This window comes from Eulemur rufifrons, chromosome 16, assembly GCF_041146395.1.
Source record: "Eulemur rufifrons isolate Redbay chromosome 16, OSU_ERuf_1, whole genome shotgun sequence".
Taxonomy (NCBI): Eukaryota; Metazoa; Chordata; class Mammalia; order Primates; family Lemuridae; genus Eulemur; species Eulemur rufifrons.
The window spans coordinates 85671309-85689015 of NC_090998.1; positions in this window are offsets into that span (position 1 = coordinate 85671309).

A 17707-nucleotide genomic window follows, 5' to 3' on the forward strand; every position below is an offset into this window, starting at 1 on the left:
CAGAAGGGTTCCTAACAGGGAAGGGCCATGGTCCGATTTGCTGTCCTAGAAACACCACACTAGTTGCAGATGTGACCAACATCATGGAGAGGCCAAGTGTGGAGGCAACATTTTATTATGAAAATTTTCACACAGAAAGAATGTCACAGTGAACGCCACACACCCACCACCTAAATTCCACCACTGGCATTTTACTAAACTAGTTTTGTCATATATCTGTCCATCCCTCTAGGCATCCATCCATCCTTACATTTGTGGCATTTCAAATTGCAGACATCCCCCCCCACACACACACACTTCCCCGTAAATACTTCACAGCGCATGTCGGGAAGGAGAGTTCCATATTTGAATTTTTTTCTTTTGATGTAATCTGTACATTCCATGAAATGCACACGTCTTAAGTGTACATTTGCTTAGTTGTGACGAATGCACACGCCTGTGTCACTCAAACTGGATGAAGCTATAGAACGCTGTCATCACCACAAAAGGTTCCCGCATACCCCTCCCCGCCTCCCAGTCAATCCTGGCCACACCCGCCTCCCAGGGACAACCCTTGTCCTGATTTTTTTTTTTTTTTTTTTGCAAACCACAGATTGGCGTGGGGACGGCAGACATTTAAGAGCCCGCTGGGGGCCCATGTCCAAGGGGGGTTCAGAGCTGAGGGAGGGGCGGGCAGAGGGAGGAAGAGGAGTCGGACGTCCAGGGCCCCCCTGCAGGCTGAGCGGGAAGGCTGGGGCGTGTTTGGCCAGAGCGCCGCGTCCTCCGCCGGGTCCGTTTCTGGCTGGTGAGCGGGCGGGCGGGGGCGCCATTGACTAAGGCGCAGTGCGGGGAGGGGGCGGGGCTGGAGACCGGTTTCCTCTGGGACACGTAGCCTCTAGCCTCGGAAGTGTCCGAGGAGCATCCGTCTGGCAGTTGCAGGGACACACCTTTGTCCCCAGGGCTGCTCTTCGGAGCACTGCGGGGTGTGCTCTGTCCTCCAGCCACGGGTGTCGGGGAGGGGTCGCCACGTGTCTCCAGCTCCTTCCTGGGCAGTGGGCGGCAGCATCCAGGATGCTGCTCCGTCTCCCCTAAAGGCTGCCCGCGGGGGCACGGGCAGGGCGTGGGCGTGGTCACTCTGGGTGGCAGGACACCAGAAAGCAGACCCCACTCCTTTGGGGGAGCCGGGGGAGGGCAGGTGCCCGCCTGCGCCTGCGCAGTCTGCTCCTGGTCGCTCCTTCCTGCCTCTCTCCAGCATCCTACGGCCACGCACCCTGCCCCTCCCTTCCCAACGCCTCCCGCCTCCCTTCAGAGCGAGCAAACCCCGGCCCTGGCTACGGAAAGCTCCTCCAGGGAGGACGTGTCCGTGCTGCGCCCAGCGAGGCCCCAGGGAGTGGGCAGGGGAAACCAGAGGAAAAACGAAACATCCACCACCCAGGGCTGAAGTTGGGTTTTCTCTGGTTCTCTCTAAAACCAAACGCAACTTGCTCCTGCACAGAGTTGTTTCTTTCTTAAGAACCCACTTGGTCCCTGGAAGATACTCCTATTCTTCCCGTTCGCGTGACTTGAACTTATTTCTTGGGAATTGATACCCCTGAGCTTATACTGCTGAGAGAGGATTTGTTCCCCCTTCCTCCCCACAGTTCCACCACAGAACATCTGGCAATTTGGAGAAGCCTCGGTTTACCCCATCAGGCGCAGGATCAGAGCAGCAGGAGCTCTCCGTGGGGGGTAGCAGAGATCGCCTGGGAGGATGTCAGGGAAGAAGGACCCTGGGCAGGGAGGCACGGAGAAGAAAACTTCCTAGGACAAAGAGGAGCCCCGAGAGATTTATAAGGAGGGGTGACAGGGTCAGGCCTGCACATGGGGGAGAAGGAAGCCAGGTGGGAGGTGAGGAGAAATGCCAAGGGCCTCCTGTGTGCTAGGCTCAGGTGAAGGCAGAAATGCAAATACGACTCCATTAGCCTGCTGTCAGAACCCCAGCTGCTGTAACTAACAACCCCCCAAATACCAGCATCTTACTTGTTCTCAACAGCAGTTTCATAGGTTTGTTTCTCATTTACCTCACAAGCCAATGCAGGTTGAGAAGGCTCTGTTCCCAGGTGATTCAGGGACCCGGGCTCCCTCCCTAAGGACTTCAAAGACCCACATCCCCCTGTATCCAGCAGGCAAAAATTGGAGAGAGAAACAGTGTAGACGGTCATGTGAGAGGCTTTAGGGACTACGCCTGAGTGATGCTCATCATTTCTGCCCAAATTCCACCAGCCAGATCCCAGCCACGGGCACTGCTAGCTTGGAGGGAAGTGTGAGAACGATGTCTCTCTCTGTGCCTAGGAGGAAACAACACAGGGTTTGGTGAACACATAGCATTATGTCTGCCACAGTCATGGCCTGAGATTACAAAAAAAAAAAAAAAGTGGTTTATAATCTAGTGGAAAGATGAGAAAGGGAAGTTGGGAATAAAATATTTATATAAATAATACGTCTTAACATCCCACATAGCACATAGTAGGTGCTGGTCGTGGTGTTTGTTAAAGCTGTTCGGGTCATTCTTTTCCAAGTGAATGTTGTAGCACCATTGATAAAATGCTTGGCAGCTGGGGAGAGGGACAGGTGGAAGGGACTGGAGTGAGCTGATCACACAGTAGAGGCTTGGAAGGTGGTGAGAGCAAAGTTAGGGGAGCAGGAATGCACATGGAATATTCAGGAAACCCCAAGAAAACCAGTTTGGCCCGGTCAGAAGATGTGCGAAGGGGATTGGTCATGGATGGGGTTGGAATGCAGCTTGGAGCGGATCAGGAATGACTTTGAACTTGAAGAATTTTGGCAGCTCTTCAGCAGGCCCGGAGGAGGGGCTGTGGTTGTGGTAGGGTGGGAGGGGGTTCCCGTGCATCTCAGATGAATCAGCAGAGTCAGTTGAAATTAGTCACCACGACCCAGCAGGGAAAAGCCACAGAGCAAACAGTTGTGTTCATTTATGTGGCAGCGGGTTTCATCTGGGGGATCTTTGGGCTTTCTATTTTGGAGAGCGGGGAGCTCAGGGTGGGAGCTGGTGCTCTGTGCTGCCCTGGGAACCCCGCTTTGCGCCGTTGGGGCAGCACCCCCAGGCTCCCAACCTTGGCAACAGGACCGCGTGGGCAGTTTGGCCCAGCTCCCTGCTCAGCCTGCCGCTGACCACGGTGGCCTGGGGTGGTCCCCCTGCCCTTGCCAACTCTTCCTCAGGGCAGCCTTCCTCACCAACGGGACCAGGCCTCCCCATGAGAGGCTCTCTGGCCCCGTATTCACCTGTGCAGCACTGGTCACAATTGTCATTGTAAGCTGGATAATGATTGAAAAGCTTTAAATAACGTATTTTAAGTTGCCTTACCAGCCCCACCCTCCCCACCCCCCACCCCACCGTGTGCAAACACTAAAGTAACACAGTGGAAAAGGTGGATATGACACAGTTTGGGGGGCTATAACAAAGACAAAATAACAGTGAGATAAATTATAAGTAAATGTATTTCTCGCTCGTGGAACAGTCCCAGGCTCAAGCCTTCTAGGGAGCCCTGGCTCCTCCTGTCTCGTGGCTCAGCTGCGGCCTCCATGTCCACATTCCAGCTATGAAAGGGGGGCCGGGGCAGGGGCACCCCCTTCCTTCTCAGGGAAGGGGCCCATACTCTGCTCACATACCCCATTGGCTGGAACTTGGTCCCATGATCGCACCAGCCGCAAGGGAGCCTGGGAGGCCGTCTTTGGCTACCTGGCTGTGGCACAGCTGAAACTTGGGCTCCCTCCTTAAGGGAAGGAGGGGAGAAGGTAGATGGGGGTGTCCAGATAGAGGAGCCTGAGATTTTCCTGCTGGTTCCCCATGGACTGCGGGTACCGTGCAGGGACTGGAAATTCCTGGATGCCCCGTTGAGGGGAGAGGGTGGAGCCATGGAAGTGGCTGGCGGTCCCCAGGGGCCGGGGATTGAGACAGAGGAGCTCAGAGCACAGGAGCTTAGCAACCAGAGGCAAAGGGCCAGGGCCATGAACCTGAGCAGCACAATGACACAAAAGGCCAGGGGGACAGACATACCCCGGCAGACAGCACACAGGCACCCAGGCCCCCGGGCAGATCAGCCATCCCGGAGCAGGAAGCAGGGAGGCAGGTGTGTGCAGGGAACCTAGGGACGGCCCCAGGACCTGCACCCACCTATCCAAGGGCCGTCTCCCCACCTACCCTCTCCTTCCATGTCCCTGGCACCATCTTGGAGAGGAGAAGGTGTGGGGTAGTCATGGGGGGAAACTGAGGTATTGAGCACTTACCAGGAAAGACTAAGATGCCATGAACTGGCTCGTCTCAGTTGCCCCCAACACACACAGCAGTGAGGGGTGCTTATCAGCAAAAGGTGAGGTAGTACAGTGGTCAAGGTTGTGGATTCTGGAGCCAGACTACCTGAATTTCAAGCCTGGCTTCACTGCTTGCTTGCTGTGTGATTTTGGGAAAGTTACTTACCCTTTCTGTGCCTCACTTTCTTCATCTGCAAAATGCCAATAAACAGTATCTGTCTCATAGGGTGTTGTGAAATTTAATGTAAAATATTAATACCTAAAACCGTGCCTGGCACACGGTAAGCACTCAATACATGTGGGCTGTTGGTCTCAGTTATAGATAATAAAGAAATCACGTTTTTGAAGAAAACACACTTTTGACATCTGAGTTGAAATGCTTAAAATTTTGGCCAGTTCTATAATTAGTGAATAAGGTCTGTCTCCCAGATGGACTGTGAGCCCGGTGAGGGCAGGTGCCACATTCATCTTGTGTTGCCATTGCTTGGTTCAAGGCCAAGTTCATGCCCATGATAACAGCGTCACCACCACTACTCAGGGCACTGCCCCCCGAGCGTGTCCTGCTGGCCTGCCAGGGCCCAGGCGCAGCTTTAAGTTCTTTGCACGCAGGGGCTCATTCAGTCCTCACGCCGCCTTACCCAGGAGGGGCTTTTTAATCACTGTTGAGCAAAGGACATGCCGACCACCCAGGACGGGCGGATGACGGGTGGAAAAGTGCGTTGTAAACCGTTAAGTGAGCTGCTTGTGAGGATGAAAACACTTAGGACCCCTTCCCCAGAGCCTAGCGTCCCAGTCTACTTTTGGCTTAGCTGGAGTGCCTTGGGGGAGTGCACCCAGTGTTCTAGAATTTTCCCTCCACTTGCCCCTCTATCAGAATGTAGCTGTCTTGAGTATCCCTCATGACCTGTCTTAATGGCCACTCATGGAAATCCACGTTTCTCCACCCAGCACCTGAGGCATTTTATCTCAACAAAGCCCGGTGCAGGCTGGATATTTAGCCAAAAGGAAGAACCCTTTGCTCCTATTCTGCCCTAGACTGGCCGCCCTGACACTCTGGTATTGTGCCCTACGGACCCATCTGCCCCTGTCCTACCCAGCTATGAAAAGCCACCCACTGAGGACCTTCCCACGTGACACCTCCTCTAGGAAGGTCTCCCGGTAGAGCTCCAGCACCACATAGCCATCTCCCTGCAGGACTCCTCCCTTTCTTCCTGCTTTTGGCCCTTGTTTTGTTTTTTTTTTTAGAGACAGGGTCTTACTCTGTTGCCCAGGCTGGAGTGCAGTGGCACAATCATAGCTCACAGCAGCCTTGAATTCCTGGGCTCAGGAGATCCTTCTACCTCAGTCTCCTGAGGAGCTGGGACTACAGGAGCAAGCCACCACGCCCAGCTAATTTTTCTTATTTTTTGTAGAGATGGCGTCTTGCTATGTTGCCAAGGCTGGTCTGGAATTCCTGGCCTCAACTGATCCTCCCATCTCAGCCTTCTAAATCACTGGGATTACAGGTGTGAGCCACTGTACCTGGCCGAATGGCCCTCATTATAGCTCCATGGGAGGAAACACTGTCTTGATTGATTGATCGAGCGATTGATTCAGTAATTCATTAACTCACTCAGGAATATCTGTTGAGGGCTTCTTCTATATCAGGCACTATAGCATTTAAAAAAAAATCCTTCCCAAAGAACCTAACACAGTGGCCAGCACATAGTATAGGAACAAACATTGAATTTCAGAAACTAAGGACAAAACATGGGGCAGATATTTGGGGACCAGGGTTTTTCTTCTGACTCTGCTGATGAACATAACACCTAGGGGGGTGGCTGTGCTGCTTTCCAGTTTATAAGGAAGGAGGGCAGGATGAGAGGAGAGACACAGAGAGAGAGAGGTGTGAGGTGTGTCTGAGTGTGCTTATGTAAACACATGCCTGGGATTGTGCACGTGTCTATCTGAGGGTATGACACCCAGGTCTTTGAGCACGTGGAGCATCACCCCAGTTGCTGAGGAAGAAGGGAGCATTAGCTCCAGGGAAGACGAACGGAGGCACAGCAGTGTGAAAACTTGCACTGGGACCAGGGAAGAGGGAGTGGTTGGACCACATGATATGGTGCAGGGTGGTGAGGCTGGATGGTGGGCAGGATCCAGCTGTAGAAAGTGCTGAAATCATGGCCAAATCCTAACCATCCTCCAAGGCCTGACACAAAGGCCACCCTCCAGGAAGCCCTCTGCAGTTGTTCTTTGTTGTTTTTGTCTGTCTTTCTAGCACCTTCCCCTTTCTTTCCTATTGGGAACTCACTGTCCGTGGCAGATCCTGCCTCTTGACTACAGTGATTGGCTCAGAGATGGGCATGTGATCAGGCTGGACAAATCAGAGTCTTCCCTGGGACTTTTCTGTCAGTCTTCCTGGAGGGACATTGCCAAGTAAGGAAAATGTCTTTGGGGTTGCAGGTGACCCAGGGCCTGAAGAACAAAATCAGACAGAGACAAGGACAGCCAAGAGATACAGCGAGACAGAGCCCTGATGATTTTTCCCTAAGTCACTGGATCCAGCTATGCCTAAAGCCAGTGTACCCTGGACCTCTCAATTAAATCATTTGTTCACTCAACAAACAGTGATTGAATGCCTGCTATATTAGGGTTCTCCAGAGAAACAGAACCAGTAGGAGGGGGGTGGGGAGAGAGACTGATTGATTGACTGATTGATTATAAGGAATGGTTCACCTGATTCTGGGCTGAGATGTCCCCTGACGTGCCATTTGCAAGCTGGAGATCCAGGAAAGTCAGCGGCATAGTTCAGTCTGAATCTGAAGGTCAGATAACAGTGGTGCAAGATCCAGCCTGAGGGCAGAAGACCAGTGTCCCAGCTCAAGCAGTGAGACAGCTCTCCCCTCCTCCGCCTTGTGTTCTGTGGAGGCCCTCAGTGGAACGGACAGTGCCCACGGCAGTGGAAGGGCCGTTCCCTTTGCTCAGTCTGCCGATTCCAACACTGATCTCACCCAGAAACACCCTCGCAGACACACCCAGGGACAACGTTTAATGAAATATCTGGGCACTCCTGGTTCTGTCAAGCTGACGGAATGTCGCACCCATTACGTGCACGGAGAGTCCTAGAGAGTGGAAATACAGCAGTTAAAAAAAAAAAAGACAAGAAAAATCCTGCCTAACGGAGTTTGCATGGTTAGTGGGGGAGGGCGTGGAAAGAAAGACACTAAATAAAATAAATAATAAAAGTAGTGTGTTACGTGATGACACATGCTATGTAGAAAAATAAACCAAGAAAGCAGAGAATAGGCATAGAGAGTGTTGGGCAGGGAGTGGGGGGTACGTTTTTAAATTTAAGATGCACTTTAAAATTTAAACTTTTTTGGTAAAGATCCAAAGGGGGAAAAAATAGAGAACAACAGAACTATCTGGGGGGAAAGCATTTCAACAGAGGGCACAGCAAGTTAAGGGGGACCGAAGCAGGAGCGCGCCTCGCTTGCCCAAGGGCCGGCCGCTGTCACCTGCGGAGACGTATGCTGACTTGCGCACAGAGTAGCTGAGTTGGATTTCTGTCGCTTGCAGTCAAAACCTCCCTACTAAACTGGCTTCCCCGATCATCCCCCAAGAAGCAAACTCTCCTCCTTCCCGCTGCCTCCTGTCTGTTCTCCTTCCTGTAATACATTTATTATCAGTGCTCTCTGTTTCACACAGCTGCCTTTATTTTAATTCGTGTGTTATTCAGAAACATCGCTAAACGCCTCGTGTGCGCGTTTGTGAGTTTGGTCAGGAAAGTGCGGAGAGGGCGAGTGATTTTTCCCAGGGAAGGGCAGAGCCAGGACTGAAACCCAAGCTGGTCCGACCCCAAAGCCTGCATTTGTTGTATCCTGTGCCCCAGCCCCGTGTTAAGTGACGACACTGGCACACATTCTGGAAGAAAGTTAACTTCTCCTTTGGAACTGGCCTGCAATTCAAGCACCTGCCTCTAAGGAAAGCGATGCCTTGAGCAATAAATCTCCGGCCAGTCACTACAGCAACCGCTTTACGCCCATCAGCTCCCTTCATCTCATACAGCCCGTGAGGCAAGGATTGCTACGTCCAGGGGAAGACAGCGAGGCTCTGACAACCGTGCCGCACTCATCTGTCTGCCCAGTTGGTCTGGGCGTGGCTGGCCGCTGGTCCCCCCAGTGTCGCGCCGCAGTTGCCAGCAAGTACGACACGACCAGTTGGAGTTCTTCCAGCAGTAGTTTAATGAGGCATCTACAACAGTTACATGGCGAGAGACCTCGAACAGGAAATGCAAGCTGCTTTTATAGCCCCGGATAGGTGTGTCCCACAAGCGTGTCCCACAGGGATAGGTGGAGGGCCTGACTATGCATGTCCTGGGCGGATACACTAGGAGGCCTAGACCGCTCCCCACACCCCAGGATCCTCATCGTCTCCTCTGAGTCCTGCAAAGCCCTTTGCCCTGCTGTCACCTGGGAAGATCTGCACCGGGATGCCCCCTGACCTGAGACCCCTGCAGCCCAGAAGCCAGCGCAGCCCCTGCAAAAGGTACTGGCCCAGATGGGACTTTATCCCTGGCTCCCTAACCCGAGGGGGATTTGAGCTCCCTGGAGCTAGCCCTGCTAGGGCTGACATCTCACACGCCCCGCCCCGCCCCCCACAACAAGGTTCCTGGGGGCCAGTCCTTTTCTATGGTTTGACTTTCTACCCTCCCACCCCACCTGAGGCAGCCGGGCTACTCCCTCTGTCTGAAGCCCCCACCAGCCTGGGCAGCCTGGGTTCTAGATACAGAAGGTGCATCAAGTTGGAGCTTGAAATGCAGCTGTTTGGTGCAGGTTTTGGCTTCTCAACTCAACTGTGAGCTTCTCAGGGCAGGGGCCAAGTTCAGTCTCTTACTTACCTCTCTGACCCCCAGGGTAACTTCCTGACCCAATCGATACTCTCAGAGAAGGTATATTAGGTTCGTAGGCTGCCGTAACAAATGACCACAACTTTGTGTCTTAGTACAAGAGAAGTGTGTTCTGTCACATGTCTGGAGGCCGTAGGTCTGAAGTCACGATGTCAGCAGGCTTGGTTCCTTCGGGGGGCTCTGGGCGGTGTGTGTTCCCTGCCTCTCTCTCGGCACCTGGTGATGCAGGTGACCCTTGGCTCGCAGCTGCACCCCTCCAGCCTCTGCCTCCGTCTTCGCATGGCCAGCCCCTCTGCATGTCTGTGTTACCGAAAACTCAGCCCTTGTCCACGAGGCCGAATCAGAAGAACAAGGACAAATGTTTGGGGGAGGAGGAAAGAGAATTTTTTATTACTTTGCCGGCAAATGGGGGGAAATGGTAGACCTCGTCTCAAAATCCAAATTTCCTGAACATAAGCAGAAATGCAGAGCTGTCAAAGGGAGGCCCTCAGTTCTAGGCTACTGTGGTTAATTATTCTAATCCTCCCGTCTCTGCCAAAGACAAAGCCTGCGACCTCTGCCAGCCTGGGGTGGAGTTATCTCTTTTAGCAAAGGACTTAACCTGCCTCAGGGATGCAGGCCAGGCTGCAGTTCCCAAAGAGAGTGGGGGAGGTTTCAAAGAGACGGAAAATCTGGTTTTGTTTTTCTTCGGGCCCTTCCTTCTGTTACATCTGTGTGTCTTCTTTTCTGTCTCTGTCTCTTTCTTAAAAATACTGCCATTGGATTTATAGCCGATCCTAAGTCCAGGGTGTTCTCATCTTGAGATCCGTAATTACATCGGCAAAGACACTGTTTCCAAATAAGGTCACATTCACAGGTAAGGGGGATGAGGGCTTGGACATAACTTTTTAGGGTCACCATTCAATGCACTACAGTTGGGAAAACGTTGGCTCAGAACAGAACGGATTTGCTCGGGACCCCACGGTGTGCTGGGGCAGCCACGGGACCGGCTGCTCTTCTGACGCTGGGCCGGAGCTCCGTCTCCAGCACCGCACTGCCCTGGGTTCCCGAAGCACTCTGGGAAGGTGTTCAGTGAAAAGCCATCTGGAGACTGTCTGGGCTCGGGGAAGCCTGACTTTCCGGCCCAGAGTGGCCGAATGCAGTCACCGGAGGGAGTTTCCCTTCCTGGTCGGCTCCGTGCCTGGGGCCGTGGCTGGCGTGCAGGCCCCTCTCTGGGGAATAGGCCACGTCACACCTGACCACAGAGCCCCTCCTCCTGTCCATGTCTCTGCGGAGGCCAGGAGCAGCCCTGGGCACAGTGGGCAGGGGGTAGGACCAAGGTCCCCCTGCCCTCTGGGTCGCTTTCTTCCAGGGAGACAGTTCCTGCTCTGTTTGGGGAGAAGCAGAGCACACGCATAGGATTTAAACTGAGGAATCTGACTCTAAATCCTCAGCTCTTAGAGGCTGCAGAGCAGAGTGGTTGAATTCTGGCCTCGGGACGCAGCCTGCCTGGGCTCCAGCCCCAGCTCTGCCGTTCGCTGGGCGTTTGGTCTTGGGCACACTTTTGCTTCTCCCTGTTCTCCTGTTGGCAACACAGGACATCAGCAAACTGCCCTCACAGAGCGATCAAAAGCATTAACACACATGAAGCCATGATCACAGAGCCCATAGTGAGGTCAGGCGGAGATGGCTACTGTTATTTGCCATTGACTGTGAGCTTGGGCTACAGATAAAGTCAAGTGTCTGCTGTGATCAAATTCGTGTGACTCCCAGCCCTAAATTCATCCTTGCTGGAAGAGTCTCTCTTCTTCACACTAATTGCTTTCAGGCCCAGGGCTTTGCTTTTCTGTGCACATCAGAATCCCAGTCCGTACCTTAGGGAACAGCCAGCTCTGGTCTTAAGAACTTTTAAGAGAAAGAGGTGGAGCGAATCATCTCCAGTCTGATGTCCTCATTTGCATTCAGTGCTGGTCAGGAATGTGAAACAAAAGAGGTCTTTTCTTGCCTTGATAAATAACCCAAGATCAGCCTGTAACACCCATCGCCAAGGACAGCCTCTGTTGTTAGGTCCCTTCTTCTGTCGTGTGCTGCCCTGGCTCCCCTCCCAGGGCAGTCTGAGCGCAGCCTCGTCCCTCCGGCAGGGGCTCCAGCTGTCTCATCCCCCTGATCATGGGCCCACGATGTTGTCGTAGACAGGGGAGGAGTCGGGGGCCTGCCTCTCTCTCTCTCTCTCTCTCACCCAGAAGACTTCTGGGCCTCTCTGCAAATTCACCCGCCCCCTAGACAGCAACCCTTGAGCTCTGCACAGCACAGGAAGAGATGCAAATTTGGGTAGTTCTGTGTCAAGCCAAATACTTGCTTTCTTTCCCATGGCATTTTCGAACCTAAGCTTTAAGACTCTTAGAACCTTAAAGAATGAGAATCTAGAGCCTTAAATGCCCAGTGGGGCAGGACATCCCTGCAGCCCAGGAGTGGCCATCTGCAGTGGCTGCCGTGAGCCTCATTCTGATCAGCACTTCTTCAGGGCCGTGTTAGAGAATCCAGGCCACAGACAGACAGAGCTGGCAGCACCACAGGGCCGTGGGGGAGACCATCCTGACTGCACACAGCAGCAGCCACATCAAACCACATTGCGGTATTGGTTCTGCCCAGGTCCACACCTGCCAGTGCTTCCTGGCCTGTCTGGCCTCTCCCACCTCCTCCGTCACCAGATTCCAGGCTTCCCCTCCTGCCCCAGATCTGCTTCCCCAAAGGACTGGGGCAGGGGTCTGCCCTGCCTGCCTTGCTCATGGAAGACAGGCCAGTCTAGTGGCCTGGCCCACCCCGTCCTCTGGAATTCTGGGATATGCACTTTTCTCCGTCTCAAGTTGGATTTGACGCACAGGTACTGTGAGCTGTGGAATTTAGGTCCCTGTGGGCCAACAAAGATTCACTGTGCTAACTGCCAAGGAGAAAGATGAAAAAGATGTTGGCCGTGCTCTGGTGTCACCTAGCAATGAGGGATCAATTCTCTGTGAGGGATGTGGGAAAGTAGCCCCAGGGCACCCTGAGCCCAAGCCTAGAAAGGTTAGTGGGCATCCTGAAATGGGTTCTTCCGCTGGAGCAGAGTGGGCTGCTCAGCCCGGGCACCCAGAGCACCCAGTTACCCCCACCCGGGAGGACCAGCCGCTGGGGAACGAGCCACTTCACGAAGCACTGTCCAGGGGAACCTGGACGAAATCAGCAGCAGCCAGCTCCTTCACACCTGACCCTCGCAGGGACGGCCATCAGGTGACTTGACCAGAAGAACGCTCCCTGTATTTGCACCCCGTTTTTCCCTCCTTCCAACCCCATGGAAACCTCCAGAAACAGTACACTGCCTTTGCTATGGGACAGGCATTGTAACCGGGCTAGGGAGTTGGAGAACCACGTGCCCCCAGCCGCAGAGACCAGCGGGACATGGGACATAGGTTAGCCCAGAGAGAGCTTCCCAGGGAATTTTCTTACTGGATCTGGTGGGGAAACACTCTTGTATGTACAATCCAGGAACTAGAAGGACACGGGCTGGAATAGGCTTGGGGCTCGTTCTCTCTGTTAAGGAAAAAGCCCACGTGCAGTAGAACAGAACAAGGCTGGTGCAGAGACGGGGGAGAGAACTGAGATGGGGCTCCTGGTCCCTGGACCTGGAACTGCCCGAAACCCTGTAGATTTTCCTTTGATTCTGTGAGTAGCTCAGTAGTTCTCAAACATTCTATGTTACAACCCAAAACATACACACACACATAAACACGTGTGTGTTCTGATTGTATGTACATAATCTCCATGAAACAGTACTTAGATCCTTATTACATACGATACACTCTGGTATTTTCACTCTATCCCATTTCATTTCCTTTTGTTACTACTTGAGACCCAGGAAGCTGACTTCATGAGGCACTGAACTGTGCTTTTGCAGCGTAAAAAACAACCGAGCTAGATCAATAGCCTCCCAGTAAATCCTCGTTTCTGCCTGTGCTAGCCCAAGATGGTTCAGTCACGTGCAACCTGCCAACTAAAATGTGAACTAAACTCAACTTTCTGTGCCCTTCACCCGCCTGCCCCATCCCACACCCGGCCAGGCTACCGCAGGGAGCACAGTCTGCAAACTCCTTTATCGTCCAGCCGCAGAACAGAGATGGGGGCTTCTGTGAGACGCTTCAGAGGAGAGAGAACTGCAGTCAGACAGATGTGCGTTCTAACCCCACCCTGGTCGTGTCCGACACGGTGACTTGGGTCAGCTCGTTAGACCCACGAGTGTCAGTCTTGGCAGCTATAAATCGGGCTTGTTCTTCCTGCCTCATAGAAGGAGCATATGGCTGAAATGAAACCACGTGTGAAATAGTCCCAGTGCAGGGCTCCACATGGAACATTTTGCATGTGGAGGTCCCCACCACTCCAACTCGGGGTGACAAACATCTGCATTTTTAATGCAGGGTAGGAGAAGGAGGAGGGATGTCTCTCAAATCTCTCATGAAAGACAAGTCCTGTGTCTTTCGCAGACTTCACTAAGAGTCCCTGGCACGTGCATCAACCTTTGCCATTGTCGAGGTAACTCATTCGCTCCTTATGAGAACCCTGGGAAGTAGATGCAGTGGAAGTAGGTGAGGGTTAGGAGTTGCTGTAGGACGAGCAGCAAGGGTCTGCAGTCCTGGGGTCAAGTTCAGCGCTCCTCTCTCTCCTTGAGACGGTGGCTGCCCTACTCTGCTCTCTGGCCTGGGCTCCCAGGGTGCTGGAATTGCTTCCAGGCGAAGCAAAGCAGGCAGGGATGGAACTTTTGCTACATTTGGCTAATTGCCCTCTCTGGGCAGTGTTTGCTCAAACATTCCCTACATGCTGCAGCCAGGGAGAAGGAAAGACATTCCCGGAATCCAAGAATTTCAGGGTCAGAATGTTCTTCAAGGCCCTTTCCTCATCCCTCAGGACAGTCACTGCCTGTGCCAGGTGTCTGCCAGGGGAGCTGCTGAAGGATCACAGGACCCTCTGGGCCTGTGGACACGGAAGCCGTGGTTTGGGATCACCATGACCTGTACCTGAAGCGCCCTGCTGTGAGCGGGCCTGCAGAATTTAGGAATGTTGACGTTCATGCTGTCAACTGCGCCGGGGTCAGAGGAACGGGTCAGCAGCGTGGCTGTCTTCCATGTGCCGTCAGGGCTTGGCAGCACCTCTGGGGGGAGGGGCAGGGATCGCCTGTGTGCCAACAGGGACCCCTGGGGGCAAAGAGTAGGATGTTCTATGGGATATGGGGGGGTGTCAAATTGTGATAAAATATACATAACATAAAATTTATCATCTTTACCATTTTTTTTTGAGACAGAGTCTCACCCTGTTGCCCTGAGTAGAGTGCCGTGGCATCAGCTTAGCTCACAGCAACCTCAAACTCCTGGGCGCAAGCAATCCTCCTGCCTCAGCCTCCTGAATAGCTGGGACTACAGGCATACGCCACCACGTCTGGCTAATTTTTCTATTTTTAGTAGAGACGAGGCTTGCTCTTGCTCAGGCTGGTCTCAAACTCCTGAGCTCAAGCGATCCTCCCACTTTGGCCTCCCAGAGTGCTAGGATTACAGACGTGAGCCACCGCACCTGGCCCCCCAAAATTCTTAAGCTTAAATTAGCCAAATCCATGTCTATTGCTTGTGTTCAAAGGAACTGAATAAAATCACAACTCCGGGCAGTCCCTGAGGAGTCTGACCATTAGCCGCATGATTCTTGAGCAACAAAGTTGGGGTGAGGGAGGGAGGGACAGGGCTCCGATTCCCAGCAATCAGACTATTTGAACTAATTACCACTCCTACCATACTCATTTGGGTTATATGAGTTAAAACATGAGTTTGTTTTTTAACAGTAGAAATTTTCCAAGCCTGTGACGTGTGCAATAGGCATAATTGCGCAACACCTCCCAATGCACATTCCCCTCTATCTGTAAGCTGCCGCCTACACCCCTTTTATTTTATTTTATTTTTTTTTTTGAGACAGAGTCTCACTCTGTTGCCCAGGCTAGAGTGAGTGCCGTGGCGTTAGCCTAGCTCACAGCAACCTCAAACTCCTGAGCTCAAGCGATCCTCCTGTCTCAGCCTCCCGAGTAGCTGGGACTACAGGCATGCACCACCATGCCCGGCTAATTTTTTTTCTATATATATTTTTAGCTGTCCATATAATTTCTTTCTATTTTTAGTAGAGATGGGGTCTCGCTCTTGCTCAGGCTGGTCTCGAACTTCTGAGCTCAAACGATCCGCCCACCTCGGCCTCCCAGAGTGCTAGGATTACAGGCGTGAGCCACCGCGCCCGGCCCACCCCTTTTATTATTAGGGCTAAACCATGGAAGTCCCCACCAGAGAGGGATGTGGGGAGGCTCCTGCCAGGATCAGGTGGGAAAGAGGCAAGAGGGGGGCCGAGGCAAGAAATCAGAGTTAGGGTCCCAGCCGCAGCTCCTCCTGTCGTGGTCAAGCTGCGTGGCAGAGCTGGTGGCAGAGGCCCGAGCCGGTCAGGAGGAACCTACGTGCACAGGATTCGGGGAGGAGGGGACGCCGCCTCTCGAGGCAGCCACAGGACAGTGGAAAAGCCCTGTGGGGTGCTTAGGCAGGGAGGGGGGCTAAGACATCCTCTCGCTCCCCAAGGCAGGGGCGAGACGGGCTACTGGGCTGGGGCTCGGTGACCCTTTGGCTGGGCGGACAGTCTGTGCCCAGGGTGGGTGTGGGTCGTGGCCGAAACAGGGTGTCTGTAGCTCCTCAAGAGCCGAGGTGGCACCAAGCCAGAGAAAGGCGCAAGCACGGACTTGAACTCTGGCGTTCAGGAGCCAGTGATGCCTGCCTGGCCGGAGGGGGACCAGGATCCTCTGTGCGGGCCAGTGGGACCCCAGAAGGCCAGCACTGCACCCCGATGCCATCTCTGGGTGAGGCAAACTTTCAAGGGGAGAGAAAAACCTCTGATAGAAAATTTGAACTTAAATTTGCCTAAACATCATGCCTGAATGACTGACTTTATCCCAAAAGAGTGTGTTTTACATTGCAAGAGATGGGGGGGAAGCGTCAGGCAAGTTTGTGTCTTTTCAGCAGGGCTGGGGGTCCTTGAGGAAGTTGAGGTGAGTTCTAGGAAATGGAGCCACGTTGGGTTTTGCTCAACTGAGCTACAGGGCAGATGTTTACTCCCAACACAAGCAGCGCTTCCTGCATTTGGCTACCGAGCAGTTTTCCTACGCAGCATCTCTTAGAGCACAAGAGCCACACTGGGAAACATTCCCCTAGTCCAGGGACCAGCCTGGTCCCCGAGGCTCCCAAGACCGAACAGCAATCTGGGTCTGTTGCCAGGGAAAACAGCAGGCGGGCCTGGGATGGCCCAGTTGCCCAACTGTCCCGGTCAGCCATCTCCTCCTCAGGGACAGTCTCTGTTCAGAGTGTTCTCCAAGTGTGAGAGGCATGGGTCAGGTCATGGAGTCTGAGTGCCTGGTCCAGGAAAGGCCCCTACGAGACCCAGCTCAGCAGCCCCCCACTCTCTGGCTCTCCTTCCTAGGGGACATCAGTCAGCCCCCATGCCCTGCAGAACCAGGATTGGCTGGCTGGACCACACCTTCTGCAAAGCAACAGCCCCATGTGGCCTCAACTAGGGGTGGGGAGTAGAGACTTCTGGGCATATAAAAATGAACAAACCAGACGGTTCCTGATCCCAGTTTGCACCCAACTGCGGGAGAGACACACAAACCTCAGCCTACAACCACCCTGAGCTCATTCCCACAGACAGCCTAGCACTGCTCTGCCCGCCCTTTCTTAGCTGTGTGACCCCAGGCTACCCACTTAGCTTCTCTGGGCCTCTACTTCCTCTTCTGCGAAATGGGAGATTGAGTATCACAATCCTGTATCTCAAGTCCTCGGGGCCAGATGCATGTCAGAGTTCCCAATTTTTTTGATTTCTAGAAAGGTAATACGGTGTGGATATCATATATTTTGTAACATCCCCCCAAATAGCCCTCCTTGGTCAATCGTGTTATTTCTACAGTGAATCTATGAATAGTCAAATTAAATGGGATACACAAAAGCCACAAGTAAAATCACGTCAGATCATGTAGGTCAGGTTTTGCCACTAAATCAATTAATTACACAAAAAGTTTCCGCTTCCAGAGGATTCTGCATTTCAGAATAAATAAAATCAGAATGACCGATAAAGTTATTAGCCCTTTGCTGCCATGCACCTCACCGGGTTGTTACAAGGATCACGTAAGACGCTGTGGAGGAAGGTGGTGTCACAGCAATCATCACAGCGGCCACTAATCCACTGCACGCCAGGCGCTGTATCGCTTGCTGTGGCTTCAGCCACAGGAGCTGTTATAATACCCATTTCACAGATGAGGGATCGAGGCCAAGGGCAGTGGAGCGGCCTCACCACTGTAAGGCAGCACCGAATGGTCTGCTTGACTTCAGAGGCCTTGCAGGACAGTCCCCACCCGTCATACGATACAGCCAGGAAAGAGAGATGGGACACTCTGGACTTCTGACTTAGACTCTGCTCTCCCACCTCACTGTGCATCTAAAGACGCAA